This window comes from Anabrus simplex, chromosome 4 (assembly GCF_040414725.1).
Source record: "Anabrus simplex isolate iqAnaSimp1 chromosome 4, ASM4041472v1, whole genome shotgun sequence".
Taxonomy (NCBI): Eukaryota; Metazoa; Arthropoda; class Insecta; order Orthoptera; family Tettigoniidae; genus Anabrus; species Anabrus simplex.
The window spans coordinates 418344354-418360984 of NC_090268.1; the positions used below are offsets into that span (position 1 = coordinate 418344354).

The 16631-nt window shown below is 40.7% G+C and overlaps 1 protein-coding gene across 1 annotated transcript in view; it reads left to right on the forward strand.

The window, feature by feature from the left end:
* Positions 1-16631, forward strand: part of LOC136872311 (testis-specific serine/threonine-protein kinase 4-like) — a 129187-nt gene that overhangs the window by 56847 nt on the left and 55709 nt on the right. The window lies entirely within an intron of this gene.

Here is a 16631-nt window from a genome sequence, read left to right on the forward strand (position 1 = left end):
TGAAAGAAGGTGTGGGCTGGAATGGGTCTAACTACAAAACCGAGAAATGAATTAAAATTTCATTAAAGGTTATATTTTCAAAACAGCCAAACTTAACAAATTTGATATAGAATTTCCAACTTTAACCAATAACAACAAGTAAAAAGGTACCAGTAAAAAAAATTAAATCTAGGAACGACAAAATTTGGTGGTATAACAGAACTTAGGCTTCAAGCCTTCACTTTACATTTAATGAGCTCTCAGCTCCCAAACACATATTTACCATATGGCAGAAAACCCCTAATAGCATGGAGCACTTGCTCTCACCTTCACATCTCAAGCCTCTCTGAGGCACTTTTACCAAAAATAAAAGAGCTAACCCGCTCTCAATTTTTTGAGCCTATCAAAGGCAACAACCAACATTACTACCAACTGCCCTCAAGGCACATCTACAAAGAAACAGGGGTATCTTGTACCCAACATACTGGGTCTTCGTTGAAAAAGAATAGGATAAGTAAATGGCCCAAAATGCAAAGGTTACACTCAAAATCGAATAAGAAGGCTGTGATAGGTTGAAAATTAATTACAGAAATTTGGAATTGGCTAGAATCAAAACTGGCGGAAAGAAAAGATAAATATTGCCAACCCAAAACTAAATGAGCATTAATTAGTAAAAAAACTTATGGATACAAAACTTCTTTAAATCAAAAGTTCATTCACTTCGCACAAGGGTGCATGATCATAGTTTTTTCAGTAGTGACATCTATGGAAGAATGTCCAAACTTCTTGATGAAGGGCAAACAAAACAAGTAGAAATTCACACAGTACAGGAAACTTCACAATAACAAAATTATATCAGATTTTAGTGGTGATATCTTCAGAGTAAAGTTCTAACTTGTTGTATTATTGGTTTCGCATTTGGTAGATAGAGGAGTTCTTTTAGGCGCTCATTTTGAACGCGTGACGTAGAGGTGTACCTCTCGGTACAACAACAACAATAATAATAATAATAATAATAATAATAATAATAATAATAATAATAATAATAATAATAATAATATGCCAAGATCGTCATAGATCGAATATTGCTGGTAGTGTTTACTTACAGGTTACCGTACGGTAATAAACATACAAGCTGCTCACTTCTTGAGATATATCTATTGCAATCTCCTCTTACGCTACGGCTTTATTAATTTCATTCAGGAACTCTACGGAGGCTAGTGAATATGGGCAGGGATGTTGCTCAAACTTAGCACTTAATACGCATAGGTCACATAAAACATCCCTCGGTTTAGAAGACGAAGCCATTTTTGTTGTTCTGATTCCCGTTCCCGACAATCCCAACATGCCTAGCACACACCGTTAATACTATCCATTGGTCAATTCTGTCAAAGAGTTTGCAATTCGTTCATCGATTAGAACACGTTCTAATTCACTCCCAAGACTTTTTAAGACTTCTCAAGACTTCCCAAGTATTGCAAATGATTTTACAAGTAAACTTGTGAAATCTTGAATTTGACAAAAATTTGATCGCATACGGTACAACAGGCTTAAGCTTGATAGTACGGTATGTGTAATATTATTACAAAATAATAAATACCTGAAATAAATTAATAAAATCATTGAAATAAAATAAATGAATAACAATAATTAGAATAAAATGAATTAATAAAAATAATTCGTCGAAACGTCCGTAGTATGAGCGCCGGAGTTCACCAGAAAGTATCCCTCGAATGTTGATAAAGCATGATAATTCTCTCTCCCAGGGAGTGTACATAAAACTGCGTACTGTTACATCTAGGGCTCTCTAAAGACTTATAGCGCCTTAGGTACATCTGCTTCAGGCCTTACCTAACCTACTGAAAACAACTAAATAGGTAGGAACTGCACCTAGGTTCATCAATAACTCCACTGATTCTAAAATAACTAACCTTATTCTGAATAGCATCCGTGCATGTGCACCTCATCAACGCACCAAAATATACATACAATACACTCACAAAATACTACTGGAAGACTGCATATTTACAACAAGAACAACAAACAACAAAAACAGTGGGAAACCAAAAGCAAGGACCAAGCTGCCATTTGCACTCAGCCCGATGAAATTTCATTACAAAGCATATCAATCAATCAATCAATCAATAAATCAATACTGATCTGCATTTAGGGCAGTCGCCCAGATGGCAGATTGCCTATCTGTTGATTTCCTAGCCTATTCTTAAATGATTTCAATGACATTGGAAATTTATTGATATTGATATGTGGATGAATACCCTTCACTGTCTCTGTGTATTAATACAACTTGCATATTTTCTTTATTGTCACTTGTTATATCACACAGATACTGTACACTGTACCTTTATAATACTGTGTTCACCGACACTAACACTTGGTTTAAAGATACATTCATTCGAGCAACACACGCTTGCTGTTCCAGAACATAAATTATGGATAGTCTGAGACACAGTACCCCACAGCTTTCATCAATATATAAGACACCAAGCCGCCACAAGTGATACAATACCAAGTGCCTAAGCACTCCACAGATTGTAGGTCAACCACGTTCCACAAACATAATAAGACCACGTTCCACAAACCTTACTTCTCTCCTTACCACCAAAGTTTTCAGTCAAGTCTTCTCCGCTTTTTTCTGGAAAAGGCGTGGCATTCGACACTAATCTACATTGCCTCCGACATGCTATTAATTTCTAAGGAGCAAAGAGATAGCAGATTGGAGCAGGAAAGATACTACAGGAGTACCTGCCTGTTTACACGTCAGACGCGTTACCAGGAAAAGTTTGTGTTTGTAAGGTGGCGTTGAGGCGTGGTAATAAGGGTCAGGGAAAACCATATAAGCGGGAAAGAAAAAGCCTACATGTAAAACCTGACAAATTTTGATAGAACATGCAAGGATGTGATTGCTGGATCTGTCCAGGTGTTTGTGTTAGTTGAAAAAAGGTATCATGCACCACCCATGATCCATAATCTCGCCAGTCCAGTCATCAGGGGATGAGTCCGTCTGGGCACTGCCGTGACTAGTGCGGGCCTTGCCGGTTGCGGAGCTATGTGCCAATAGCCACTAGGGCCCGCCGCACTGCTCCGTACTCCTGGGGTCCCTCGTACCCAGTCTCCGATCCCGGAGAATGAGGCCAAGCCCGCCAAGGCGGAGGTCTCCTGGATGGGGGTAGGATATGACGCCGGGCCTCCATCATCTCTGCCCGAGCCATGGCCCGGTAAACAGGGCAACTGCGATTGACCCCCGGCGCAGTTGGCACAAACCGGAGCCCCCTTAAGTGCTGCACAGGCCGTGTAGTGGTGAACACCCCCACAACGGTTGCACCTCACTAAGAGCCCTGATGGTGGCAGCGGAAACACTGCAAGAACTGCCGAGAGGGACGTACAGATCTCACCCGACAGCTGCTACCCGCGAAGGTCCTCTCCTGATTGGCTTCTCGGTTGACTGCTGTCCTGGGAACAGTCCTGGGTTGCGCCTGGGCGGCCCTCTCCTGGTCGGCCGGCTTCGTCTTCTTCCTCCTGGTCCTGGGGCAGCATCTTCTTCCTGGCAGTGGGGGTTTCTTCTCGGGCTGCGTTCCCTGTCCTGTGCGGCGCATATCGCTGTCTGCACCTCGACAGACACGCTGGCAGAACGGGCCTGGATAGGAGCCTCCAAACGCCAGCGAGGAGGTCCTGCTCCTCTGCTGTGCTGCCGTCCGCCTCCTGGGGCGCTTTCCTGGATTGCACCTGGGTAATAGGTCCTTCCTGGTTGGTCTTGGCCTTGGCCTGCGTTCACTTCACCGTAGTGGGCCTTGGGACCTCCTTCTGCGTCCACCTGGTGGAGCCGAACCGCTCGGCCTGGGTCGCACAGTCGCGGCTCCGCGGGGCGTCGTTGGTCTCCGGCTGGGTGGCTCGGACTAAGTAGGTATTAACCGCCTTATGCCTTAGCCTCCTGAACATCTGGGTGAAGGCCTACCTGCTCTCCGTCTCCGTCTCGGCCCTCCTCTTGAGGGCGCCGGCATTCGTCCCTGGTATGCCGTCCCTCCCTGGTAGTCGGACGACCTGAAACAGAGCAGAGAGCTCCTTCGTTAAGTCACGCATCCGCTGCTGTTCGTGATGCCTGTTGAAGAGACCACCTGGTAGAAAGCTCTAGACAGTCGTACTCTGGCTCCCTGTAGCCCTCGGAGAAGAAAAAGTGTTAGGGGGTCACACCCATCCTTGTACGGCTCCGTCTCCACCTCGATCTCCAGCGCCTCCTACTCCGACTCTGGTGCTGGCGTCTGCGGCTCCGTATTGTGCTCCAGCGCCGGTACCGGTGACCATAGGGTCTCCTGGATGAGGCATCCAACTTCGCAGATTGCCTCTGAAGCAGTCATCTTTATCTGGCTGCCCTCGCCGTTGTCTGCCATAATCTCTGTGGGTGCCTGAAACACACTTGAAAAGTAGTGCTGAGAAGCGCTGGTAGACAATGCTCTATTTGTGTACACAGTACACAATATGTCGTGCGCTGAGAAGTGCACTGGCACAGACAAATGCTGCTCCTTTCCTGTTTGTACCAAGAAGTACAGGTGGCCTGACTAGTACTTGGGAAGTACAAATAGCCTGACGAGGAAAGTGAGTCAGCGGGAAGCACGTACGTTCTCTCGCTGTGACTGCCAAGTTCATCCTCTTCTTCTCCGTTGTTTTCTCACATTCCTGTATAAACCCGAGCTTCCCTCTTCGCTAGATTGATCCTGGCCATCCCAACATGAGTAGAAGATCCTCTGGCTGTATCATGACCACGCCCTGAACCACTTCCGGAGCCCATGACAGTAACAACCAGACCGCGTCATCGGACTCGGGACAGTTCCGTGATTCACGTAAAGTTTCCGAGTTGTAAACAGCACTGTTTTCCCATCCATTTGTACAAAACAAATTACTCATGTCACATATGGAGACCTTCCATCTTAAAATATTAAGAATAAATATAGAAATGAAATAATAATAATAATAATAATAATAATAATAATAATAATGCATATAATGACAATATCGCCTACTTTTGAATACAGTGCGAGGGTGTGATATATGTACTATCACATATATCATCAGCAGTTATTGCGTGAAATATCTTTGTCATATAGAAACGTGTGTGTTGATAAATTTGTCAAAAACCTGGACAGGTACTGCATGTTCAGCTATGAACCCTTTAACACCATTAGCAAAAGTGAAAACAGCATGTCACTATATTAGACAGTTCACGAATTATTTGAAGCGGGCATCTTAACTAAATAACCCTGTATAATTTGTTGATAACTGTAGATAGGATTTGCACCTACCTGGATACATCGCAGTTGTCGACAGGGTAGCTTCTAGTGATGGAGCCCAGGCTGCAGGTTTTCTCTGTGATGATTCCCCTTCAGTGATATTATGTGCTTTTAAGTGTCATATCATCCCAGAAGTATATCTGCTGATGTATTTTACTTCTTTTGGACAAACAACATGTTCACGACTTACATTGCGTTTCGGACATCGTCTTAAAGCTGTCGCGTAAAATTAGACGCGGTTACTCATTGCACCATCATTTACTGAAGTACCGGTACCTAATTATGATTCAAATTCTCCATAACATTGTACGGAATTATTTTCTTCGTCACAATAATGTCGGTAAACAGAAGCACTGGTCAAAGATGTATTGAATGTGGGATCTGATAAATTATGAGTGATAACGATGTACACCTACATTAGCCTTCAGTTTTGTTCTTACTGCTGCGCATGCGTGTCCTTCATAATAAGTTACACTGCGTCAAAATACATCTTGGTAGAAATGAAAGAAATGAGCGCCCCATTTTTACGGAATGGAGAAGGCCCCTGGTTGGCTATTCGCGTAGTCGGCACAAAGAACATTCAACTCAGGTTAGGTTTAGTTAATGCATTTCCGTTTTATTACACGGAAAATTATAAATTACATCATTCTTGCACCACCGTTTAAAATTATTTTCTTCTCTCAATCATAATTCTTGCTCACAATTTTCCAGATATTTCCTGGACTGATTTACCTTTCTTTGTAGTAAGGTACGTTGGCTGATAGGGGAAAATGCTAGGATAGGCGTCATTAAGTAACTCCGGAAGTTTGTGTGGCACCCAACTACATGTAGGACTACGACACGCTGCTCGCCACACAATGCGGGGACAATGTTCTCGAGATATCTCGAAATTTCTCGTGAGAGACAGTGGGTACTTGCAAGACCAACTACAATTACATCAGACCGTAACCCAGAATAAACATGGCTGACATCGGTGGGCGACATGAGAGGTTGAGGGAAAGATTATGCATGTTTATTTCGAGTCACCTAAAGAAAACGTCACAAGTCGAACATCATGAAATGCAACTCACTAACTCGAAATATTAATAATTATACTCCAAAAGTAACGGTATGGAGTAATTCTATTGTAAGTCTTGCCCTAATTGTAATTTCAATGGTAAAATAACGAAGGGATTAAACAGTTTTCACATATGACACTCGGGTCAGCAAATAAGATAAATAGATGTCAACAAATAACATTGTTAACCTGCTACCTGGAATGTACAAGGTATCTCACACAAAGATGACCAGCTGGACGACATTCTCGCAAAAAAAGACATTTTAATTGCAGCCATTTCAGAAACAAAAAGAAAGCTTCAGGGATCAAAAGAGACAGTAAATTATTTACAGTTTTACAGTGGGGTTGACAGAGATACTAGAGCACAGGCGGGTGTACTGCTCATGGTACACAAAAGATTAAGATCAACAATTGATAACTACACTTTTTGGAATGAAAGGATTATCCAATTAAGACTAAAACTATTCAGGGGTTATCTTACAGTTATAGGGGTATACGCTCCAGTGGAGGGCAATTCAAACGAAAGTGATGGGTTCTATAATGATCTGCAAAAGATAGTCAATAAAATTAACAAACAAGATACGCTACTATTACTGGGAGACTTTAATGCCAGAGTTGGTAGGCCTAATGAGAAAATTCAGAATCACATCGGAACGAATAACAATGGAACGAAATTAATAGATTTCACTGTCTTCAATCAGTTAACGATTATGAACACAATGTTCCCACACAAGGACACCCACAAGTATACGTGGTCTGCACGAAATCAGAAATCGATTATAGATTATATAATTTGTAATGGTAAATTGGCAGATTTAGTCTTGGATACAAGAGTCTATCGAGGCCCTGAATTGGAAACTGATCACTATCTATTAGTAGCACCTATTCGTCTGAGGCCTAGATGGTATAAAAGAAACACACAAACAACACAAGAAATTAAAACTTCTTACAAGGTTAACCTATTAAGAGACCCCAGTATAAAATGGCTGTACCAGAACAGACTTAATGAACTTACACAGATGACACCAGTTAGTGACAACGTGGAAATGGAGTGGTCTAATTTGTGTTCAATTTTAAAGCAGTCTGCTTTTGAGAGTTTGGGAGTTAAGAAAAATGGCAGAGGCAAATGGGTTTAAGAATCTGGGATGAAGAGATTGAAAAGGTTATTTCAGACAAAAGAAATGCTTATAAAAAATTTTTGTCAACTGGCAAATTAGAAGATAAAATAGAGTATCACCACAAGAGAGCAATAGCAAAAAGGGAAGTGCGGAAAAAGCACAGAAAGAGTTGGGAAAACTTTGTTTCACAACTGGAGACTGATATAACAAGACCACAACCACAGACCTATAAAATACTCAAGAAACTAAATAATGATGTAAAAGAAGACATACGCATTAATGCAATACCTCTAACGGAGTGGCTCATTTATTTCTGGAACCTTTGGAGAGGTTCAAATATTGAGCCATTTCTTCTGCCAACATCTCTTAACAAGTCTTCGGAAACCATTACACTCAAAGAACTGGAGCTAATACTCAGAAAACTTAGAAATGGAAAAGCATCTGGAGAAGATTCAATAAATGCAGAATTATTCAAGTATTCCACTGACATCTTCAAGCAAAGATTTCTCAAATTCATCAATTTAATTTGGAATGGCAACAGACCACCAGAGAATTGGCAAAAAGCTATAGTTATTCCTCTTCATAAGAAGGGCAGTGTGAAAGATTGTGGAAATTACAGAGGGATAAGTATACTCGACTCAGGTTACAAAATTTACTCAAATATTGTCAGAGAAAAATTATTCAGATATTATGAAAATGTGATTGGAAATGAACAACATGGATTTCGAAAGGGGCGCTCATGTGCTGATGCTTACTTTACCTTGAAAATCTTAGTCGAAAAATGCAGGGAATTTAACTTGGAAACTCACATAGCATTTGTTGATTTTAAGAAAGCCTTTGACCTAGTTAACAGGAACAGACTTCTTAATATCTTAGCAGAAGATAATGTGCCACAACAGTTAATAGATAACATATACAACATGTACAGTGACAACCTTATTGCAATAAAGTTAGGTAATCATCAGACTGAATGGAAACCGATCAGCAGAGGTGTGAGACAAGGTTGTGGACTTTCTCCTTTGCTGTTCATAATCTATATGAACAACATAATACAGGAATGGAGGCATGAAAGGCATGGATCAATCCCAGTCAGCAGATATCTCACACATCTAGATGCCATACTCTTTGCTGATGATGTTGCAATGGTAGCATCATCAGAAGATGATCTTCAGTGGTCAGTATTTAATCTACAGAAAGTCTCTTCAAAATTCGACATGATCATTTCACCACAAAAGAGCAAAATAATGGCCTTTAAGGGGAAGGACCCTATCCCGAGTAAAATCTGTTTAGATAATAAAATTTTGGAAAGAGTCAACGAATTCAATTATCTGGGATACAATTTATCTTACCAAGGAGAAATTGATATCTCTGCAAAAATAACCAAATTTACCAGAACAACAGGAATCATAAATCATATCATGAAGCCATCTCTTGTCCAGAAACACACTCGCTTACGTCTTTATAACACTTTAGCCAGACCAACCCTTTGCTACGGCAGTGAGGCATGGACAATAAGAACTCAAGACATTTCCAGAATTACAGCACGTGAAATGACATTCATGCGCAGAACAGCAGGCTATACGAAATGGGATCGTATAAGAAATGAAGATGTGCTTAAGGGACTGAATGTGAAATCAGTAATCAATTACATCTATGATTACCAAGAAAACTGGAAACGTCATGTTCAAAGGATGGAATCTGGAAGACTACCAAAGGAGATCCTACGCTATCAGCCAAGAGGACAGAGATCTATAGGACGTCCAATGAAGCGATGAAAAGAAAATGCAAGACCGTAACGGGCCACATGGCCCAGTACTTGGAAGGATGATGATGATGATTATGACATAACCTCTCCTGCCCAAAGGCCAACCTCACCTTCCCGAGATGAAAACCTGTTCCCAGCCCTGTTGACAGAGTCACGGCGGTATAACCGTTACATCCATTATGGAGGAAATGCTGTGATTTCAGCTAGTCCATTAGCTGAGAGGTGGCAGCCCCACCAATGGTCTTACTTCCTTCAGGCTAGCAACCCGTCGGAAGGACATTTGACTGCTTTCAAGTCTTGCAAAAAGTAAAATGCAAGACCGTAACGGGTCACATGGCCCAATACTTGGAAGGAAGATGATGATGATGACCTTACATGAAATACTACGCAATATCACCATTAATCAAGAGACCATTACCAAAACATGCAAACAAATTTCTCGAACAAAATAGCAACTCTCCAAAATCCACCTGAATTGTTGAGTTGGTACAGTGATATGTGTATGGTACACTTGAGCATCAAAAGCACTAGTCACCTTCAAGCTCACCAGAAATGATGGCTTATCATCCTCTAGTAGTTTATAAAAAAAGAACCAAATCCTCATTTTCACTCATGAGGAATGGGGTTGTCTGTCTCTATGGTGTAGTGGTTAGCGTGATTAACTGCCACTCCCGGAGGTCCACGTTCAATTCCCGGCTCTGCCACGAAATTTGAAAGGTGTTATAAGGGCTGGAACAGGGTCCACTCAGCCTTGGGAGGTCAACTGAGAAGAGGAGTGTTCGATTCCCACCTCAGCCATCCTCAAAGTGGTTTTCCGAAGATACAGGTGGGATTCCTCGCTGATTCAAAGGGAAAACCGACCCTGGAGGGTAAACAAATTAAGAAAAAAAAGAAATCAGGCTAGGTTTAGTTAATGCACTTCCGTTTTATTACACGGAAAATTATTAATTACACCATTCTTGCACCATCGTTTAAAATTACTGTATAAGTCCATTATAGCGAGAATTCATAACAGCGAACAAGTTACTCGCTATAACGGATTGTCGTTATATCCGATTTTCATTTTGTTGCAAACGTTTCAGTTCAAACTTCAAGCGCCAATAGAGAAGTGATAACCTTCTCGCTATAAATTTTCATAACAGCCTTTCCGTAAATTAACCAAACGCGATAAAATATAAACTAACCTCTAAAATCAATTAAGCACTATGCCATATCTCGAGGTGTATCCCATTCTTACTTAATTGCAGTATTTAGCCTCAAAATTAAGCAGTCGTTTAGTCAGCCTTCATTTTTAACGAATTAACAACCGTTATCGGACACGTTATTTACGCATTTATTACGAAAATATGTTCTCTTTCATTTCGAATTTTCTTTACGGAACAGCCGTCGGCTGGTATTAATAATCGACTCCGATATCGCTATGATTGTCGACGAGAAACCTCGCTAGTGCACATAGCGAGGAAACGATGCGGAAGGTAATCGATCGCATGCAATATCATCGCTGTGGTGCATAAATATCGGTAGTGGAAAACATCGCGCGTGCTTAATTGCTCGTAATAACGGATGAGCCAGTGATAGGGCTCTCACTGTAACCGAAGGACAATACAGAGTTTAATATAGGAATTTATAGGGGCCGAAAAAAATCATCGCTATAACGGAGTCATCGTTATATGACGTACTCGCTATATCGGAATTCTACTGTATTTTCATCTCTCAGTCATAATTCTTGGTCACAATTTTCCAGATATTTCCGGGACTGATTTACCTTTCTTTGTAGTAAGGTACGTTGGCTGATAGGGGAAAATGCTAGGATAGGCATCATTAAGTAACTTCGGAAGTTTGTGTGGCACCCAAACTGGATCAACACCTTCTATGGGTATAATATCTTTCCTAACAATTAATTTGGCATCAGTATATCAGAATGATTAATGCACACAACACTATTAGGTCTATCATTTGTTCGAAGTTTTCCCTATGGATGTACTTAAAACAATTCTTCCTTTTTTGTCTTTTATGGAAATCCAGGAAAGGGTAGCACAGACGCGGATTTGGAATTATTTGATAGGATAGTCGGCTATGTGGGAAACGACATGGAAAGAAATGTGATTGTAGTGGGAGATCTGAACTTGCCAGATGACAATTGGGAAAGAAATGCAAACGACAGGAAGTATGACCAACAAATGGCAAATAAGTTAATATGGGAAGGACAGCGGATTCAGAAAGTGATGGAATCAACCAGAGGGAAAAATATCCTGGATGTGGTGCTGATAAAACCAGATGAGCTCTATAGGGAAACTGAAGTAATAGATGGTATTAGTGATCATGAAGCTGTTTTTTCTCGTAGTTAAAAATAAATGTGATAGAAAGCAAGGTCTTAAAAGTAGGACTGTTAGGCAGTACCATATGGCTGATAAAACAGGCATGAGGCAGATTCTAAAAAGTAACTATGATCAGTGGAAAACAGTAAATAAAAATGTAAACAGACTCTGGGATGGGTTTAAAGAAATTGTTGAGGAATGTGAAAACAGGTTTGTACCTTTAAGGGTGGTAAGGAATGGTAAAGACTCACCTTATTATAATAGAGAAAGAGACTAAGAAGGAGGTGCAGACTGGAAAGAAATAGAGTTAGAAATGGCTGTGGAAGTAAGGCAAAATTGAATCTAGCAAAGAAGGCAACTAAGGATAACATGATGGCAAGCATAATTCGCAGTCATACAAATTTTAGTGAAAAATGGAAGAGTATGTATAGATATTTTAAGGCAGAAACAGGTTCCAAGAAAGACATTCGAGGAATAATTAATGAACAAGGGGAGTGTGTATGTGAGGATCTTCAAAAGGCTGAAGTATTCAGTCAGCAGTATGTAAAGATTAAGGATAATGTCCAGATAGAGGAGGAGACTAAGGCCAAAGAAGTATTAAAATTTACATATGATAACATTGACATTTACAATAAGATACAAAAGTTGAAAACCAGAAAAGCGGCTGGAATTGATCAGATTTCTGGGGATATACTAACGACAATGGGTTGGGATATAGTACCATATCTGAAGTACTTATTTGATTATTGTTTGGTCGGAGGAGCTATACCAGATGAATGGAGAGTTGCTATAGTAAGCCCTGTGTATAAAGGAAAGGGTGATAGACAAAGCTGAAAATCACAGGCCAGTAAGTTTGATGTGCATTGTATGTAAGCTTTGGGAGGGCATTCTTTCTGATTATATTAGACATGTTTGTGAAATTAATAACTGGTTTGATAGAAGGCAGTTCGATTTTAGGAAAAGTTATTCCACTGAAGCTCAACTTGTAGCATTCCAGCAAGATGTAGCAGATATCTTGGATTCTGGAGCTCAAATGGACTGTATTGTGATTGACCTGTCTAAAGCATTTGATAGGGTGGATCATGGGAGACTACTGGCAAAAATGAGTGCAATTGGACTAGACAAAAGAGTGACTGAATGGGTTGCTATCTTTCTAGAAAATAGATCTCAGAGAATTAGAGTAGGTAAAGCTTTATCTGACGCTGTAATAATTAAGAGGGGAATTCCCAGTATTATCAGACCTTTATGTTTTCTTATATATATGAATGATATGAGTAAAGGAGTGGAATCGGAGGTAGGGCTTTTTGCGGATGATGTTATTCTCTATAGAGTGATCAATAAGTCACAAGATTGTGAGCAACTGCAGCGTGACCTCGAAAATGTTGTGAGATGGACAGCAGGCAATGGTATGTTGATAAATGGGGTTAAAAGACAGGTTGTGAGTTTCACAAATAGGAAAAGTCCTCTCAGTTTTAATTACTGCGTTGATGGGGTTAAAGTTCCTGTTGGGGTAAGTATCTAGGTGTTAATATAAGGAATGACCTTCATTGGGGTAATCACATAAATGGGATTGTAAATAAAGGGTACAGATCTCTGCACATGGTTATGAGGGTGTTTAGGGGTTGTAGTAAGGATGTAAAGGAGAGGGCATATAATTCTCTGGTAAAACCCCAACTAGAGTATGGTTCCAGTGTATGGGACCCTCACCAGGATTACCTGATTCAAGAACTGGAAAAAATCCAAAGAAAAGCAGCTCGATTTGTTCTGGGTGATTCCCGACAAAGGAGTAGCATTACAAAAATGTTGCAAAGTTTGTGTTGGGAAGAAATGAGAGAAAGAAGACGAGCTGCTCGACTAAGTGGTATGTAATACCAATATAAATGGTCCGTTATTGGACATTATAAATTTTCCAGCTAGCTCATTCTTGGTTGCCAGCGTTTCGCCCTCGTGTGCTAGGGTGGGCTCGTCAGTTGGTACCTAGCACACCTACCAATACGCTGGCTAGTGCATACCGTGGAGGCCACTGCGTAGGCTAACTGGAGCCACCAGCAGTGCCAATGCACTAAGAGACTTTGTCTCATCACTAAAAATTGATGCCTGCTTGGCCATCAGATGATATAGATGTTGATTCCCATAGGGAATCTGAAATATTTGTCCTGAATGAGCAAATTTATAATACCAATATAAATGGTCCGTTATTGGACATTATAAATTTTCCAGCTAGCTCATTCTTGGTTGCCAGCGTTTCGCCCTCGTGTGCTAGGGTGGGCTCGTCAGTTGGTACCTAGCACACCTACCAATACGCTGGCTAGTGCATACCGTGGAGGCCACTGCGTAGGCTAACTGGAGCCACCAGCAGTGCCAATGCACTAAGAGACTTTGTCTCATCACTAAAAATTGATGCCTGCTTGGCCATCAGATGATATAGATGTTGATTCCCATAGGGAATCTGAAATATTTGTCCTGAATGAGCAAATTTATAATACCAATATAAATGGTCCGTTATTGGACATTATAAATTTTCCAGCTAGCTCATTCTTGGTTGCCAGCGTTTCGCCCTCGTGTGCTAGGGTGGGCTCGTCAGTTGGTACCTAGCACACCTACCAATACGCTGGCTAGTGCATACCGTGGAGGCCACTGCGTAGGCTAACTGGAGCCACCAGCAGTGCCAATGCACTAAGAGACTTTGTCTCATCACTAAAAATTGATGCCTGCTTGGCCATCAGATGATATAGATGCTGGCAACCAAGAATGAGCTAGCTGGAAAATTTATAATGTCCAATAACGGACCATTTATATTGGTATTATAAATTTGCTCATTCAGGACAAATATTTCAGATTCCCTATGGGAATCAACATCTATATCATCTGATGGCCAAGCAGGCATCAATTTTTAGTGATGAGACAAAGTCTCTTAGTGCATTGGCACTGCTGGTGGCTCCAGTTAGCCTACGCAGTGGCCTCCACGGTATGCACTAGCCAGCGTATTGGTAGGTGTGCTAGGTACCAACTGACGAGCCCACCCTAGCACACGAGGGCGAAACGCTGGCAACCAAGAATGAGCTAGCTGGAAAATTTATAATGTCCAATAACGGACCATTTATATTGGTATTATAAATTTGCTCATTCAGGACAAATATTTCAGATTCCCTATGGGAATCAACATCTATATCATCTGATGGCCAAGCAGGCATCAATTTTTAGTGATGAGACAAAGTCTCTTAGTGCATTGGCACTGCTGGTGGCTCCAGTTAGCCTACGCAGTGGCCTCCACGGTATGCACTAGCCAGCGTATTGGTAGGTGTGCTAGGTACCAACTGACGAGCCCACCCTAGCACACGAGGGCGAAACGCTGGCAACCAAGAATGAGCTAGCTGGAAAATTTATAATGTCCAATAACGGACCATTTATATTGGTATTATAAATTTGCTCATTCAGGACAAATATTTCAGATTCCCTATGGGAATCAACATCTATATCATCTGATGGCCAAGCAGGCATCAATTTTTAGTGATGAGACAAAGTCTCTTAGTGCATTGGCACTGCTGGTGGCTCCAGTTAGCCTACGCAGTGGCCTCCACGGTATGCACTAGCCAGCGTATTGGTAGGTGTGCTAGGTACCAACTGACGAGCCCACCCTAGCACACGAGGGCGAAACGCTGGCAACCAAGAATGAGCTAGCTGGAAAATTTATAATGTCCAATAACGGACCATTTATATTGGTATTATAAATTTGCTCATTCAGGACAAATATTTCAGATTCCCTATGGGAATCAACATCTATATCATAAGTGGTATGTTGCGAGCTGTCAGTGGAGAGATGGCGTGGAATGACATTAGTAGACGAATAAGTTTGAGTGGCGTTTATAAAAGTAGGAAAGATCACAATATGAAGATAAAGTTGGAATTCAAGAGGACAAACTGGGGCAAATATTCATTTATAGGAAGGGGAGTTAGGGATTGGAATAACTTACCAAGAGAGACGTTCAATAAATTTCCAATTTCTTTGAAATCATTTAGGAAAAGGCTAGGAAAACAACAGATAAGGAACCTGCCACCTGGGCGACTGCCCTAAATGCAGATCAGTATTGATTGATTGATGAAACTAAACACTGAAGCATGTGCACTACCCCTATAATTGAAATCCAGCTCCATTGCACATTAAACTATAAAAATAATGCACAGGAAACTGAAAATATACAGAAAAAACTTTCAGACAAGAACACGAAACAAAATCAATATTCCGAGAAAGAGAAGTGTCATATTGTAAGGGGTTGAGAATGACAGGAACGAAAAGTATGTAGGGTATCTTAAATATTAGAAAGGTAAGCCCATACAGGTGCTGTGTTATTCTAAAATATATAGTGAACAATGAAGACAATGACTTCTAATTCTAATTATTCAAAGTGTACAAAAGTATTATTGTCAGCATTAACAAATTAACATGAACCAACATTGCCCCCCATCGCTGCTCTCTCAGCTCTAGATGCAGAATAATACCATGGATTTTCAGGAAAGTGAAACTTGAACTTCATATTCTCCCTGAAGTTACCAGAACTTCATCATCATGTGTATAAAGCAGGCTCACCACAAACAAAAGTAACGAGTGTTGGAATTGAGTGTGTATCGTGTGTCATAGTGTAGGAGTGTTGAGTTGGTACACTTGGTTCACCACCAGACAAGACTCACATGACTGCTGAACTACTTAACACATATCACTTGAGAAGACAACATGCTCTTTCTCATTTTCATTTGTTAAGAAGTATCCATTTTCTTGTAAACAGCCAAAATTCATTTTAAAAAAGCTGGAATTTTTGGATTGAATAACAAGTGGTGGACTTCAGATACTTCCCTATTGTGTCACTCATTACTGGACTTTCTGACGGCAGAAAAAGATGGGGTTGTTATCCATCTTGTAATGTAAGCAGATGCAAGAATATAAAACAAATTATTTTCTTAAGAAAGCTTAAAATAGGCTATTATGTCAAAATAGGCATTTTCAGGCACTATTAAAAACCAAACCTACATTTAGACCTAGTTGTCTTTGACAAATCCAAATAATCTCAAGCGTGTATGTGTTAAAAATAGATT